Source organism: Eptatretus burgeri, chromosome 9 (genome assembly GCF_056783735.1).
Source record: "Eptatretus burgeri isolate ZD-2024b chromosome 9, Ebu_testis_v1, whole genome shotgun sequence".
Lineage (NCBI taxonomy): Eukaryota > Metazoa > Chordata > Myxini > Myxiniformes > Myxinidae > Eptatretus > Eptatretus burgeri.
Genome location: NC_140969.1, coordinates 91602603 through 91617098, shown reverse-complemented (window position 1 = coordinate 91617098; position 14496 = coordinate 91602603). Strand labels below are relative to the sequence as shown.

Here is a 14496-nt window from a genome sequence, read left to right as displayed (position 1 = left end):
GAATTTCACCTGAAGAGAGCACACCGAAAAGGTTTGTGGTTTTCTTTTTAGTCTGTTATATTGTGATGTCCTTCGAATGTCAAGACTCATTAATTGTTATTTTTAATTGCTGCACAATAAAACCTGTACATTAAAAGAGTTTAAGAACCAATGTTTATCTCCAGCGGGGTTTGAAAGGGAAAGACCTCAAAAGGGTGTGGATGGGGAAATTAACGGGGTGTGGCCAGCATTAGGGTTGGGTTTAGGAATCGAGCTTTAATGTTTTGATTGGGGTTTCCGCTATATTGGAGTATAAGAAAATACCACCCGTCGCTTCGCTGATGGGAATACCAAATAGGGGAGAGAGAAAAGGAAGGGGAAATAGGGAGAGAGGGGTGGAGGAGAGAGAGAGGAGGAGTGAGGAGCGGTGGGGAAATGGAAGACAGTGTGAGGTGAGAGGAAGGGAAGACAGATGTGTGGTGGAGCATTAATTACCACACGGAAGCGTCTGGAGACAAAATTTAATTTAGGGTTCGTTTTCTCTCTGTTCCCCACTTTTTTGTCCTTCCCTCTCCCACCCCTCTTGTCTCATGCTCCCCTTGCTGTGCATTGTGCGTTAGCTCTCATACGAGCTTCGACAATGTATACAAAAAAAAGTGTCAAAGGTCACAGCCAATGGTCAAAGGTCAAATATAAGATATTTCATTGAAAACTCCTGATTACTTGGAATTTTTGTTTTTCAAACGACTCAATTTCAGGAATTTTACTTAATATCAAGAAGAAAAATATACAAAATAATTAACCTCCGCCATCAAAGATGGATGGAGGTTACTGTTTTCACCCCTTTCTGTTTGTTTGTTTGTTTGTGAACAGTATTACGGAAAAACTCCTTGACGGATTTCGACGAAACTTGGTGGGGGAGGGGGGGGGTTAGATATGGTCCAAGGATCATGCCATTAAATTTTGGACTTGGTCCAAAATCCAATATGGCCGCTATGGCGGCCATTTTGAAAAAATATTTGATTTTTTTAGCTCGCCTGTTCGAAGAACAGAGAGCTATACTGATACCCCCGGCGTGAGCGTGAGCGTGAAAATGTTAAATTTTTTGTATTACGGAAAAACTCCTTGACGGATTTCGACGAAACTTAGTGGGGGGATTAGGTATGGTCCAAGGATCATGCCATTAGATTTTGGACTTGGTCCCCCCCTCCCCAAAAAAAATTTAGAGAAATTTTTTTTTTTGCATTTATACATGTTTTAAGTGATTTCAAACCCCCCCAAAAAGTCCCCCCCCCAAAAAAGAATAGATAAATTTTTTTTTGCATTTCTACATGTTTTAAGTGATTTCCAACCCCCCCAAAAAAACTTGTTAGAGAAAAACATTTTTTTTTGCATTTCTACATGCTTTAAGTGATTTCCAACCCCCCCCAAAAAAAATTGGTGGAGAAAAAAAAAAATTTGCAACTTTTTTTCAACAAAATTTCGATTTCTTTTCTTTGCATTTCTTCATGTTTTAAGTGATTTCCAACCCCCCCCCCAAAAAAAAAATTGGTAGAGAAAAAAAAATTTTGCAACTTTTTTTTCAACAAAATTTCGATTTCTTTTTTTTGCATTTCTTCATGTTTTAAGTGATTTCCAACCCCACCCCCCCCCAAAAAAAAATGTTGGAGAAAACAACTATAACTCTGTCAGCAGTGTTGACGTCATATTTAATGAATAAGATACAAGGTTCACTTGAGTGACCCAGCAGTATTGGCGGCGGAGGTTTTGCACTCTCCCGAGTGCTCCCCCTCGAGTTTCCTTTCTAATGTTTTTATCTACCACAGTATTTTTTATACGCCCGATATATATATATATATATATATATATATATATATATATATATATATATATATATATATATATATATATATATATATATATATATCGGGGCGTATTATGTCATACCGGTCGTCCGTCCGTCTGCCTGTCTGTCTGTCCATCCGTTCCTGTCCGCATTCTAACTCCCAAAGTTTTCAACTTTCACGTTTCATATTTGGTACATAGGTACAGACTGTGGAGACGCTGTGTCGTGACATACGTTCGTCATCTAAAGTGGTTGCCAAGGTAACCAGGATGCTGTTTTTCATGTAGTCGCACAATTCTGTATATACCTTCTTGTTCGGGCGTATATTGTGCTCACTTGCGCTCTTGTTACTGATTACAATATACAAATACATATATTGCTTTATAATTATACTTCACTGCAATGCTTTATAAAAAATATTAATTATTAGACTCGTCTTTTAAAAACGATAAATGTATAAACAGGCGAGCATTGGGTGGCTTTGACACCAACTGTTTTTTTTTGCATTTCTACATGTTATAAGTGATTTCCAACCCCCCCCCCCCAAAAAAAAAAAATTGTTAGAGGAAAAAAAATTCTTTTGAAACTTTTTTTTAAACAAAATTTCGATTTTTTTTTTTTTTTGCATTTCTTCATGTTATAAGTGATTTCCAACAAAAAAACATGCCAAAATTATAATTGCGGCTGATTTTGGAACTTCAGGTGGATATACCCACGTAAAATCAATTTCTGTCTCAAGGAATCTAGTTTTGACGAATGAATTGAGTATGTAAAAGTTAAAAGTAAAAGGGAAAGTTGCAAACTATAACTCTGTGAGCACTATTGACGTCAAATTGAATGAATAGGATATCAGGTTCACTTGAGTGACCTAGCAGTATTGGCGGCAGAGGTTTTGCACTCTACCGAGTGCTCCCCCTCTAGTTTTGAATGTTTTTTATAAATCATTTCTTTCAACTTTTCCAAACCATGATTTTGTATTTTCAAAATAGCACTTGTGTACATTTTCTCAGTGCCAGTGCAGACTCAGTTGTGTGAAAATATTCCACAGTTCATCATCAAATAAACTCAATCTGTAGTCTTTAAGGTCATTGCATTTTTTTGCGCATCCATCTGCGTCGCACGCACAGTCACTCGTACATGCAAACCTGACCTGTACGACAACACCTGCATCTCACTGTGCTGCACTTGGTTTTACAGCCACAGGGTGTTAGTTCGATGCACGCCTTTGGGACGGCTGGAAATCACGTCGAAACAACTTCAAAAAAACCTTTCTGTCCTTTCCATCCATTCGGGCTCGGTTGCAGATCCAACTTCCATTTCCGCTCTGTCCGGCAGCATCCATGTCTTTTCTTGGTAGTTCGATCCTGCCAAGTGAAGCTCTCGGGAATCTCTCCTTGGTGGACGCCACTCCAGCTCTTCCCTGGCCTTGCTGAATCGAGTGTAGTTCAATTCATTCACACTTGGAATTTCCAGGTCTCCACCACCGTGCAGCTTTCACACAAATTCTTATGGATCTGAGATCTCACCATCCAAACCAATACCTTCCAGAAGGGCAGGATATTTCTGATACACCTTCCAGCATGACTTCTTGGAGAAGCCTGTGAAGGACGAGGTGGTATCGCAACCGGTGAAGGCATGGAATCTGAGCAAATTGTCCAAAAGAACCCCATCAAGTGTGGGTGCTATCAAATGCACCGGGAAGCATTTTCTTTGTTTTGCCGTACCTGCAACCATCCACACTTCCACATCCAGGAGTCCAAGATGGCAGTGCAGGAGGCGAAGGACATCGGTATCGCGACACATCACAACAAGTTGCGAGTATGAGCTTTGGTCGGCATCTTTGGCATGGAATATAAGTCGCGTATCTCCCTCTTCGTGGATTGCAGACAGGTTTTTGACATCTCGCTTATTATCTCCACCACCGAAGGTGGATGGAGGTGATGTTTTCACCCCTGTCTGGCTGTTTGCTTGTTTGAGTGCAGGATATCTCAAAAAGTTGGGGACGGACTCGGATGAAATTTGCTGGAGAGCTTGGGTATATGACAAGGACGAAATGGTCAGATTTTGGTAAAGATCCAAATCCAGATCGGGATCTGAGAATTTTTTGAGTGATTCTTTACCATTGAGTGATCAGGCTAAAACTAAATGTAGCAGGATATCTCAAAAAGTTGTGGGTGGATTCGGACGGAACTTAGTGGACGAGTTGATTAGGTGACAAGAACAAGTCCATTAAATTTTAGTTCAGGTCCGAATGCATATCCGGCCTATCAGTGAGATACAAAACGTAAACTAATCAGCCTGGCAGAGGTATGTGCTCTTCCGAGTGGCCGTTCTAGTTCGATCTTGCATTCACAGGATCTGGATGCCCTCCACCAGTTGTGACTTTGTGGTCTCCTGTGAGAGAGGAAGTCTTCCGAAGTAGCTCAATAGATAGAAAGTGGGCAAGATCTTCATTGTTTTCCTCGAATTGCAGGAACTGATCCCAGACTTGTGAAAGAAGAACTTCTGGTCTCTGAATAAGCTTTCTAATTGGTCTTAATTTCGATGTCCTCTTGGATCCTGTTGAACACTTGATTGACTTCGGAGACAACAATCAAAAGTGATGTACACATGAGTTTTGGTCCTTCCAAGGTGTTTGAATATGGACTGCACAAACACTGACACAAATCTGGCAATTATTTGGCTTTCCAAAGCTTGGATGAGTGCACAGCCATCGATGAGGGTACATGTGGACGCGTCATCATGTACATGGCCACATGCTAGCCCAGCTTCAAGGCTTGTGCACAACTTTGGCAAAGCTTCAGCGTGACCAGACCAGACACTTCGGACACTCTAAATGATGTGTATTTTCCTTCTACAGCTATGAGATCAATGATGCCAGAGAGTCTCAATCTCATATCATGATCTGACTTTGCATATGTCAATATTGTTTCTGATTTCTCGAAAGTCTCAACACTACGCACCTTTTGCCATTCATCTGATTGGCAAAATATGCATTTTTACCCCCAGTCAACAGGTATGGAAGACAGTTGACGAGAAGTAATTGGCTGGCTCTCATCTTCCTCTGTATTTATTGAAGACCTGTGAAGTTTTTTTTTTCTTGAGTCTCTCAATATGTGTACAAGATGTCAAAGAACTGCAACATGTTTTGTACCAATGGATTCGGTCACTGTCCCACTCAGAATCAGGCACAACAATCCAGTCTGTCTAAAAGCGAGAAATTTGCAAGATCTCCTAATTTTTCTCCTTTCCGATGCACACTTTCTTAACTCTCTGTTTACCCTCCTCGGAAGAAAGCCGCAGTGTTTCCTTCTCAGAAACTTGACAAAGGACACAAAGTCCACACGATGTTGGCAAATGGTCTTCTTTTTAGGACTGCAACTGGATTGACCTCCATTTTTGTCAAAGCAATGCTCCAAACATTGCCTGACACCCTCAAGGAACATTTAAGCATGGATGTCGACCAGAAACAAAAAATGCCATCAAAACCTTTTTGTTTTGGCCCTTGGCAGGACGAGAACTTGTGGGACGTGAGGCCTGGGCAGCTGGTTTGTGAAAGACTTGGGTCAAGCTTCCCACGGACAACCGGACAAGAACGTGGGAATTATTGTGGCTGTGGAAGAAGAAGAAGAGTAAAAACACGATAAAAGAAGAAGAAGAGTAAAAACACGATTCAAGAAGAAGAAGAGTAAAAACACGATTCAAGAAGAAGAAGAGTAAAAAGCACGATTAAAGAAGAAGAGTAAAAACAAAATTAAAGAAGAAGAAGAGTAAAAACACGATTAAAGAAGAAGAAGAGTAAAAACACGATTAAAGTATAAGAGTAAAATCACGATTAAAGAAGAAGAGTAAAAACACGATTAAAGAAGAAGAAGAGTAAAAACACGATTAAAGAAGAAGAAGAGTAAAATAACGATTAAAGAAGAAGAAGAGTAAAAACACGATTAAAGAAGAAGAAGAGTAAGAACACGATTAAAGAAGAAGAAGAGTAAAAACACGATTAAAGAAGAAGAATAGTAAAAACACGAGTAAAGAAGAAAAGTAAAAACACGAGTAAAGAAGAAGAAGAGTAAAAACAAAATTAAAGAAGATGAAGAGTAAAAACACGATAAAAGAAGAAGAATAGTAAAAACACGATAAAAGAAGAAGAGTAAAAACAAGTTTAAAGAAGAAGAGTAAAAACACGAGTAAAGAAGAAGAAGAGTAAAAATTCAACAAAAGAAGAAGAAGAGTAAAAACACTATTAAAGAAGAAGAATAGTAAAAACAAGACGATGACCCATTGCCCTCTTCCCGTCCCTCTTGGAGCGGTTGTTTCGAGTGATGATAAAAATCCCTCACAAGGAACTTCATATCAACACAGGAGCGGGCCATTCGAATCATCAAGGCAACTGAGGCCGGTAAAATAAGTCGCGCCCGAACAGGGACTTGAACCCTGGACCCTCAGATTAAAAGTCTGATGCTCTACCGACTGAGCTATCCGGGCTCTGCACAAAGTGTTCCCCGACATCCCTTATATTTACTTTTACAGGTATAAGTTTAATTTTGTCATCGTTGGCACCTCTCCAGTGTGAACGTAATAATAAATAGACGACGTGGGGACAAAAAGCTGAAACGTCGACGACTTCTGTGGGACTTAAACGTCTGTGGAATGTCGACGACTTGTTTGGTTGACCTGCAAGCTTCTGCGTTCTGATTGGCTGTTTAAATCGCTGTGTTTTTACTGATTGGTTGTTTAAACCGCTGTGTTTTTACTGATTGGCTGTTTAAACCGCTGTGTTTTACTGATTGGCTGTTTAAAGCGCTGGGTTTTTACTGATTGGCTGTTTAAGCCGCTGTGTTTTTACTGATTGGTTGTTTTAACCGCTGTGTTTTTACTGATTGGCTGTTTAAACCACTGTGTTTTTCCTGATTGGTTGTTTAAACCGCTGTGTTTTTACTGATTGGCTGTTTAAACCGCTGTGTTTTTACTGATTGGTTGTTTAAACCGCTGTGTTTTTACTGATTGGCTGTTTAAACCGCTGTGTTTTTACTGATTGGCTGTTTAAAGCGCTGGGTTTTTACTGATTGGCTGTTTAAGCCGCTGTGTTTTTACTGATTGGTTGTTTAAACCGCTGTGTTTTTACTGATTGGTTGTTTAAACCGCTTTGTTTTTACTGATTGGCTGTTTAAACCACTGTGTTTTTACTGATTGGCTGTTTAAACCGCTGTGTTTTTACTGATTGGTTGTTTAAACCGCTGTGTTTTTACTGATTGTTTGTTTAAACCGCTGTGTTTTTACTGATTGGTTGTTTAAACCGCTGTGTTTTTACTGATTGGTTGTTTAAACCGCTGTGTTTTTACTGATTGGCTGTTTAAACTGCTATGTTTTTACTGATTGGCTGTTTAAACCGCTGTGTTTTTACTGATTGGTTGTTTAAACCGCTGTGTTTTTACTGATTGGCTGTTTAAACCGCTGTGTTTTTACTCATTGGCTGTTTAAACCGCTGTGTTTTTACTGATTGGTTGTTAAAACCGCTGTGTTTTTACTGATTGGTTGTTTAAACCGCTGTGTTTTTACTGATTGGCTGTTTAAACGACTGTGTTTTTACTGATTGGTTGTTTAAACCGCTGTGTTTTTACTGATTGGCTGTTTAAACCGCTGTGTTTTTACTGATTGGTTGTTTAAACCGCTGTGTTTTTACTGATTGGCTGTTTAAACCGCTGTGTTTTTACTGATTGGCTGTTTAAACCGCTGTGTTTTTACTGATTGGTTGTTTAAACCACTGTGTTTTTACTGATTGGTTGTTTAAACCGCTGTGTTTTTACTGTTTTTTTACGCTGCTTTTACTGATTCGCTGTTTAAACCGCTGTGTTTTTACTGATTGGCTGTTTAAACGGCTGTGTTTTTACTGATTGGCTGTTTAAACCAGTTTTTTACTGATTGGCTGTTTAGCTGTGTTTTTACTGATTGGCTGTTTAAACGCTGTGTTTTACTGATTGGCTTGTTTAAACCGCTGTGTTTTTACTGATTGGCTGTTTAAACTGCTATGTTTTTAATGATTGGCTGTTTAAACCGCTGTGTTTTTACTGATTGGCTGTTTAAACCACTGTGTTTTTACTGATTGGTTGTTAAAACCGCTGTGTTTTTCCTGATTGGTTGTTTAAACCACTGTGTTTTTACTGATTGGTTGTTTCAACCTCTGTGTTTTTACTGATTGGCTGTTTAAACCGCTGTGTTTTTACTGATTGGTTGTTTAAACCGCTGTGTTTTTACTGATTGGTTGTTTAAACCGCTGTGTTTTTACTGATTGGTTGTTTAAACCGCTGTGTTTTTACTGATTGGCTGTTTAAACCACTGTGTTTTTACTGATTGGCTGTTTAAACCGCTGTGTTTTTACTGATTGGCTGTTTAAACCGCTGTGTTTTTACTGATTGGTTGTTTAAACCGCTGTGTTTTTACTGATTGGCTGTTTAAACCGCTGTGTTTTTACTGATTGGCTGTTTAAACCGCTGTGTTTTTACTGATTGGCTGTTTAAACCGCTGTGTTTTTACTGATTGGTTGTTTAAACCGCTGTGTTTTTACTGATTGGTTGTTTAAACCGCTGTGTTTTTACTGATTGGCTGTTTAAACCGCTGTGTTTTTACTGATTGGCTGTTTAAACCGCTGTGTTTTTACTGATTGGTTGTTTAAACCACTGTGTTTTTACTGATTGGTTGTTTAAACCGCTGTGTTTTTACTGTTTTTTTACGCTGCTTTTACTGATTCGCTGTTTAAACCGCTGTGTTTTTACTGATTGGCTGTTTAAACGGCTGTGTTTTTACTGATTGGCTGTTTAAGCTGCTGTGTTTTTACTGATTGGCTGTTTAAACCGCTGTGTTTTTACTGATTAGCTGTTTAAACCGCTGTGTTTTTACTGATTGGTTGTTTAAACCGCTGTGTTTTTACTGATTGGTTGTTTAAACCGCTGTGTTTTTACTGATTGGCTGTTTAAACCACTGTGTTTTTACTGATTGGCTGTTTAAACCGCTGTGTTTTTACTGATTGGTTGCTTAAACCGCTGTGTTTTTACTGATTGGCTGTTTAAACCACTGTTTTTCTGATTGGTTGTTAAAACCAAGCTGTGTTTTTACTGATTGGTTGCTTAAACCGCTGTGTTTTTACTGATTGGTTGTTAAAACCGCTGTGTTTTTACTGGGTTTTTTTACGCTGTTTTTACTGATTGGCTGTTTAAACCGCTGTGTTTTTACTGATTGGCTGTTTAAACTGCTGTGTTTTTACTGATTGGCTGTTTAAACCGTTATGTTTTTACTCATTGGCTGTTTAACGCTGTTTTTACTGATTGGCTGTTTAAACCGCTGTGTTTTTACTGATTGGCTGTTTAAACTGCTGTGTTTTTACTGATTGGCTGTTTAAACCGTTATGTTTTTACTCATTGGCTGTTTAAACCGCTGTGTTTTTCCTCATTGGCTGTTTAAACCGCTGTGTTTTTACTCATTGGCTGTTTAAACCGCTGTGTTTTTACTCATTGGCTGTTTAAACCGCTGTGTTTTTACTGATTGGCTGTTTAAACCGCTGTGTTTTTACTGATTGGCTGTTTAAACCGCTGTGTTTTTACTCATTGGCTGTTTAAACCGCTGTGTTTTTACTCATTGGCTGTTTAAACTGCTGTGTTTTTACTGATTGGCTGTTTAAACCGTTATGTTTTTACTCATTGGCTGTTTAAACCGCTGTGTTTTTCCTCATTGGCTGTTTAAACCGCTGTGTTTTTACTCATTGGCTGTTTAAACCGCTGTGTTTTTACTCATTGGCTGTTTAAACCGCTGTGTTTTTACTGATTGGCTGTTTAAACCACTGTGTTTTTACTCATTGGCTGTTTAAACCGCTGTGTTTTTACTGATTGGCTGTTTAAACCGCTGTGTTTTTACTGATTGGCTGTTTAAACCGCTGTGTTTTTACTCATTGGCTGTTTAAACCGCTGTGTTTTTACTCATTGGCTGTTTAAACCGCTGTGTTTTTACTGATTGGCTGTTTAAACCGCTGTGTTTTTACTGATTGGCTGTTTAAACCGCTGTGTTTTTACTGATTGGCTGTTTAAACCGCTGTGTTTTTACTGATTGGCTGTTTAAACCGCTGTGTTTTTACTCATTGGCTGTTTAAACCGCTGTGTTTTTACTCATTGGCTGTTTAACCGCTGTGTTTTTACTGATTGGCTGTTTAAATCGCTGTGTTTTTACTCATTGGCTGTTTAAACCGCTGTGTTTTTACTGATTGGCTGTTTCAACCGCTGTGTTTTTACTGATTGGCTGTTTAAACCGCTGTGTTTTTACTCATTGGCTGTTTAAACCGCTGTGTTTTTACTCATTGGCTGTTTAAACCGCTGTGTTTTTACTCATTGGCTGTTTAAACCGCTGTGTTTTTACTCATTGGCTGTTTAAACCGCTGTGTTTTTACTCATTGGCTGTTTAAACCGCTGTGTTTTTACTCATTGGCTGTTTAAACCGCTGTTTTTACTGATTGGCTGTTTAAACCGCTGTGTTTTTACTCATTGGCTGTTTAAACCGCTGTGTTTTTACTCATTGGCTGTTTAAACCGCTGTGTTTTTACTCATTGGCTGTTTAAACCGCTGTGTTTTTACTCATTGGCTGTTTAAACCGCTGTGTATTTACTGATTGGCTGTTTAAACCGCTGTGTTTTTACTGATTGGCTGTTTAAACCTCTGTGTTTTTACTCATTGGCTGTTTAAACCGCTGTGTTTTTACTGATTGGCTGTTTAAACCGTTGTGTTTTTACTGATTGGCTGTTTAAACCGCTGTGTTTTTACTCATTGGCTGTTTAAACCGCTGTGTTTTTACTCATTGGCTGTTTAAACCGCTGTGTTTTTACTGATTGGCTGTTTAAACCGCTGTGTTTTTACTGATTGGCTGTTTAAACCGCTGTGTTTTTACTGATTGGCTGTTTAAACCGCTGTGTTTTTACTCATTGGCTGTTTAAACCGCTGTGTTTTTACTGATTGGCTGTTTAAACCGCTGTGTTTTTACTGATTGGCTGTTTAAACCGCTGTGTTTTTACTGATTGGCTGTTTAAACCGCTGTGTTTTTACTGATTGGCTGTTTAAACCGCTGTGTTTTTACTGATTGGCTGTTTAAACCGCTGTGTTTTTACTCATTGGCTGTTTAAACCGCTGTGTTTTTACTGATTGGCTGTTTAAACCGCTGTGTTTTTACTCATTGGCTGTTTAAACCGCTGTGTTTTTACTGATTGGCTGTTTAAACCGCTGTGTTTTTACTGATTGGCTGTTTAAACCGCTGTGTTTTTACTGATTGGCTGTTTAAACCGCTGTGTTTTTACTCATTGGCTGTTTAAACCGCTGTGTTTTTACTGATTGGCTGTTTAAACCGCTGTGTTTTTACTGATTGGCTGTTTAAACCGCTGTGTTTTTACTCATTGGCTGTTTAAACCGCTGTGTTTTTACTCATTGGCTGTTTAAACCGCTGTGTTTTTACTCATTGGCTGTTTAAACCGCTGTGTTTTTACTGATTGGCTGTTTAAACCGCTGTGTTTTTACTGATTGGCTGTTTAAACCGCTGTGTTTTTACTCATTGGCTGTTTAAACCGCTGTGTTTTTACTCATTGGCTGTTTAAACCGCTGTGTTTTTACTGATTGGCTGTTTAAACCGCTGTGTTTTTACTCATTGGCTGTTTAAACCGCTGTGTTTTTACTGATTGGCTGTTTAAACCGCTGTGTTTTTACTGATTGGCTGTTTAAACCGCTGTGTTTTTACTGATTGGCTGTTTAAACCGCTGTGTTTTTACTGATTGGCTGTTTAAACCGCTGTGTTTTTACTCATTGGCTGTTTAAACCGCTGTGTTTTTACTGATTGGCTGTTTAAACCGCTGTGTTTTTACTCATTGGCTGTTTAAACCGCTGTGTTTTTACTCATTGGCTGTTTAAACCGCTGTGTTTTTACTCATTGGCTGTTTAAACCGCTGTGTTTTTACTCATTGGCTGTTTAAACCGCTGTGTTTTTACTCATTGGCTGTTTAAACCGCTGTGTTTTTACTCATTGGCTGTTTAAACCGCTGTGTTTTTACTCATTGGCTGTTTAAACCGCTGTGTTTTTACTCATTGGCTGTTTAAACCGCTGTGTTTTTACTCATTGGCTGTTTAAACCGCTGTGTTTTTACTGATTGGCTGTTTAAACCGCTGTGTTTTTACTGATTGGCTGTTTAAACCGCTGTGTTTTTACTCATTGGCTGTTTAAACCGCTGTGTTTTTACTGATTGGCTGTTTAAACCGCTGTGTTTTTACTGATTGGCTGTTTAAACCGCTGTGTTTTTACTGATTGGCTGTTTAAACCGCTGTGTTTTTACTCATTGGCTGTTTAAACCGCTGTGTTTTTACTGATTGGCTGTTTAAACCGCTGTGTTTTTACTGATTGGCTGTTTAAACCGCTGTGTTTTTACTCATTGGCTGTTTAAACCGCTGTGTTTTTACTCATTGGCTGTTTAAACCGCTGTGTTTTTACTGATTGGCTGTTTAAACCGCTGTGTTTTTACTGATTGGCTGTTTAAACCGCTGTGTTTTTACTCATTGGCTGTTTAAACCGCTGTGTTTTTACTCATTGGCTGTTTAAACCGCTGTGTTTTTACTGATTGGCTGTTTAAACCGCTGTGTTTTTACTGATTGGCTGTTTAAACCGCTGTGTTTTTACTGATTGGCTGTTTAAACCGCTGTGTTTTTACTGATTGGCTGTTTAAACCGCTGTGTTTTTACTCATTGGCTGTTTAAACCGCTGTGTTTTTATTCATTGGCTGTTTAAACCGCTGTGTTTTTACTCATTGGCTGTTTAAACCGCTGTGTTTTTACTCATTGGCTGTTTAAACTGCTGTGTTTTTACTCATTGGCTGTTTAAACCGCTGTGTTTTTACTCATTGGCTGTTTAAACCGCTGTGTTTTTACTCATTGGCTGTTTAAACCGCTGTGTTTTTACTCATTGGCTGTTTAAACCGCTGTGTTTTTACTCATTGGCTGTTTAAACCGCTGTGTTTTTACTCATTGGCTGTTTAAACCGCTGTGTTTTTACTGATTGGCTGTTTAAACCGTTGTGTTTTTACTGATTGGCTGTTTAAACCGCTGTGTTTTTACTCATTGGCTGTTTAAACCGCTGTGTTTTTACTCATTGGCTGTTTAAACCGCTGTGTTTTTACTGATTGGCTGTTTAAACCGCTGTGTTTTTACTGATTGGCTGTTTAAACCGCTGTGTTTTTACTCATTGGCTGTTTAAACCGCTGTGTTTTTACTCATTGGCTGTTTAACCGCTGTGTTTTTACTGATTGGCTGTTTAAATCGCTGTGTTTTTACTCATTGGCTGTTTAAACCGCTGTGTTTTTACTGATTGGCTGTTTCAACCGCTGTGTTTTTACTCATTGGCTGTTTAAACCGCTGTGTTTTTACTCATTGGCTGTTTAAACCGCTGTGTTTTTACTCATTGGCTGTTTAAACCGCTGTGTTTTTACTCATTGGCTGTTTAAACCGCTGTGTTTTTACTCATTGGCTGTTTAAACCGCTGTGTTTTTACTCATTGGCTGTTTAAACCGCTGTGTTTTTACTCATTGGCTATTTAAACCGCTGTTTTTACTGATTGGCTGTTTAAACCTCTGTGTTTTTACTCATTGGCTGTTTAAACCGCTGTGTTTTTACTCATTGGCTGTTTAAACCGCTGTGTATTTACTGATTGGCTGTTTAAACCGCTGTGTTTTTACTGATTGGCTGTTTAAACCTCTGTGTTTTTACTCATTGGCTGTTTAAACCGCTGTGTTTTTACTGATTGGCTGTTTAAACCGTTGTGTTTTTACTGATTGGCTGTTTAAACCGCTGTGTTTTTACTCATTGGCTGTTTAAACCGCTGTGTTTTTACTCATTGGCTGTTTAAACCGCTGTTTTTACTTTTTTTTTTTTTGTACGCTGTTTTTACTGATTTTACCAATCTTTTTTGTACGCTGTTTTTACTGATTGGCTGTTTTGTTACGAAAATCTTTGCAAATCGTTCGCATGAAGGTTGTTTTTTAAATTTTCACTGAGAAAATTGCGTTAACAGCGTTGCTGACATCATACACCGCTCAACGGCCCCTCAAACATCCAAGCTGAGGTGTTCAGCGAAAGAAGAGGTCCATGTGTCCGTGCAATGCAAAATCTTCGTGGTTGAACACTCAATGAAACCTCGAGTCTTGTGGTTCACTCGTAACGAAGAATGTGTCGTCTCGACATGAGAGAAACGAAACATCGTGACGTCGAGCATAACTGGTGACGTCACCATCATCGAGTTCACTGGAATCGGTTCGGATCGGCGGTCTCTCTTTGAGCTCGAGCGCAAAACCTGATCTCACGGACTGATCACACCACGTGTTCCTTTATGAGAACACCTGAAGAGGAATTTGTGGGCGTGACGAAAGGGCGGGAACGGTGAAGGTTCGTGTGGGGAGGCGGAGCTGGGAAAGCGGAGGAACTTCTGTCAAATCAGGTGGGGAATGCACTGGGGAGAAATAAGAAGAAAGAAGAAGAGGCTGGAATCCTGTGCTGTTCACAACGGAAGCGACGAAGCGGTAAATCGGGGCCCAGAAGGAGTCGTCGAGCGGTCATTGAAGGAAGGAGTTATTGAGAGATCAGTTTAATCTCGGTAAGTGTTAA

The 14496-nt window shown here is 39.2% G+C and overlaps 1 protein-coding gene and 1 non-coding gene across 4 annotated transcripts in view; one reads left to right on the top strand and one right to left on the bottom strand.

The window, feature by feature from the left end:
* The first annotated feature begins 6078 nt into the window (after positions 1-6078).
* The window catches only part of FRMD8 (FERM domain containing 8), a 51434-nt gene continuing 43016 nt past the window's right edge, over positions 6079-14496 (top strand). Inside the window, exons 1-2 of one of the 3 annotated variants that reach the window (XM_085896085.1) lie at positions 6079-6224; positions 13907-14485. The gene's annotated coding sequence lies outside the window, so the exon portion shown is untranslated. The remainder of the gene's footprint in view (positions 6225-13906; positions 14486-14496) is intronic. The other 2 variants (XM_085896084.1, XM_085896086.1) reach the window with 2 other exon arrangements.
* TRNAK-UUU (transfer RNA lysine (anticodon UUU)) lies at positions 6238-6310 on the bottom strand. Its single transcript has one exon. It is a non-coding gene; the product is annotated as a tRNA-Lys (tRNA).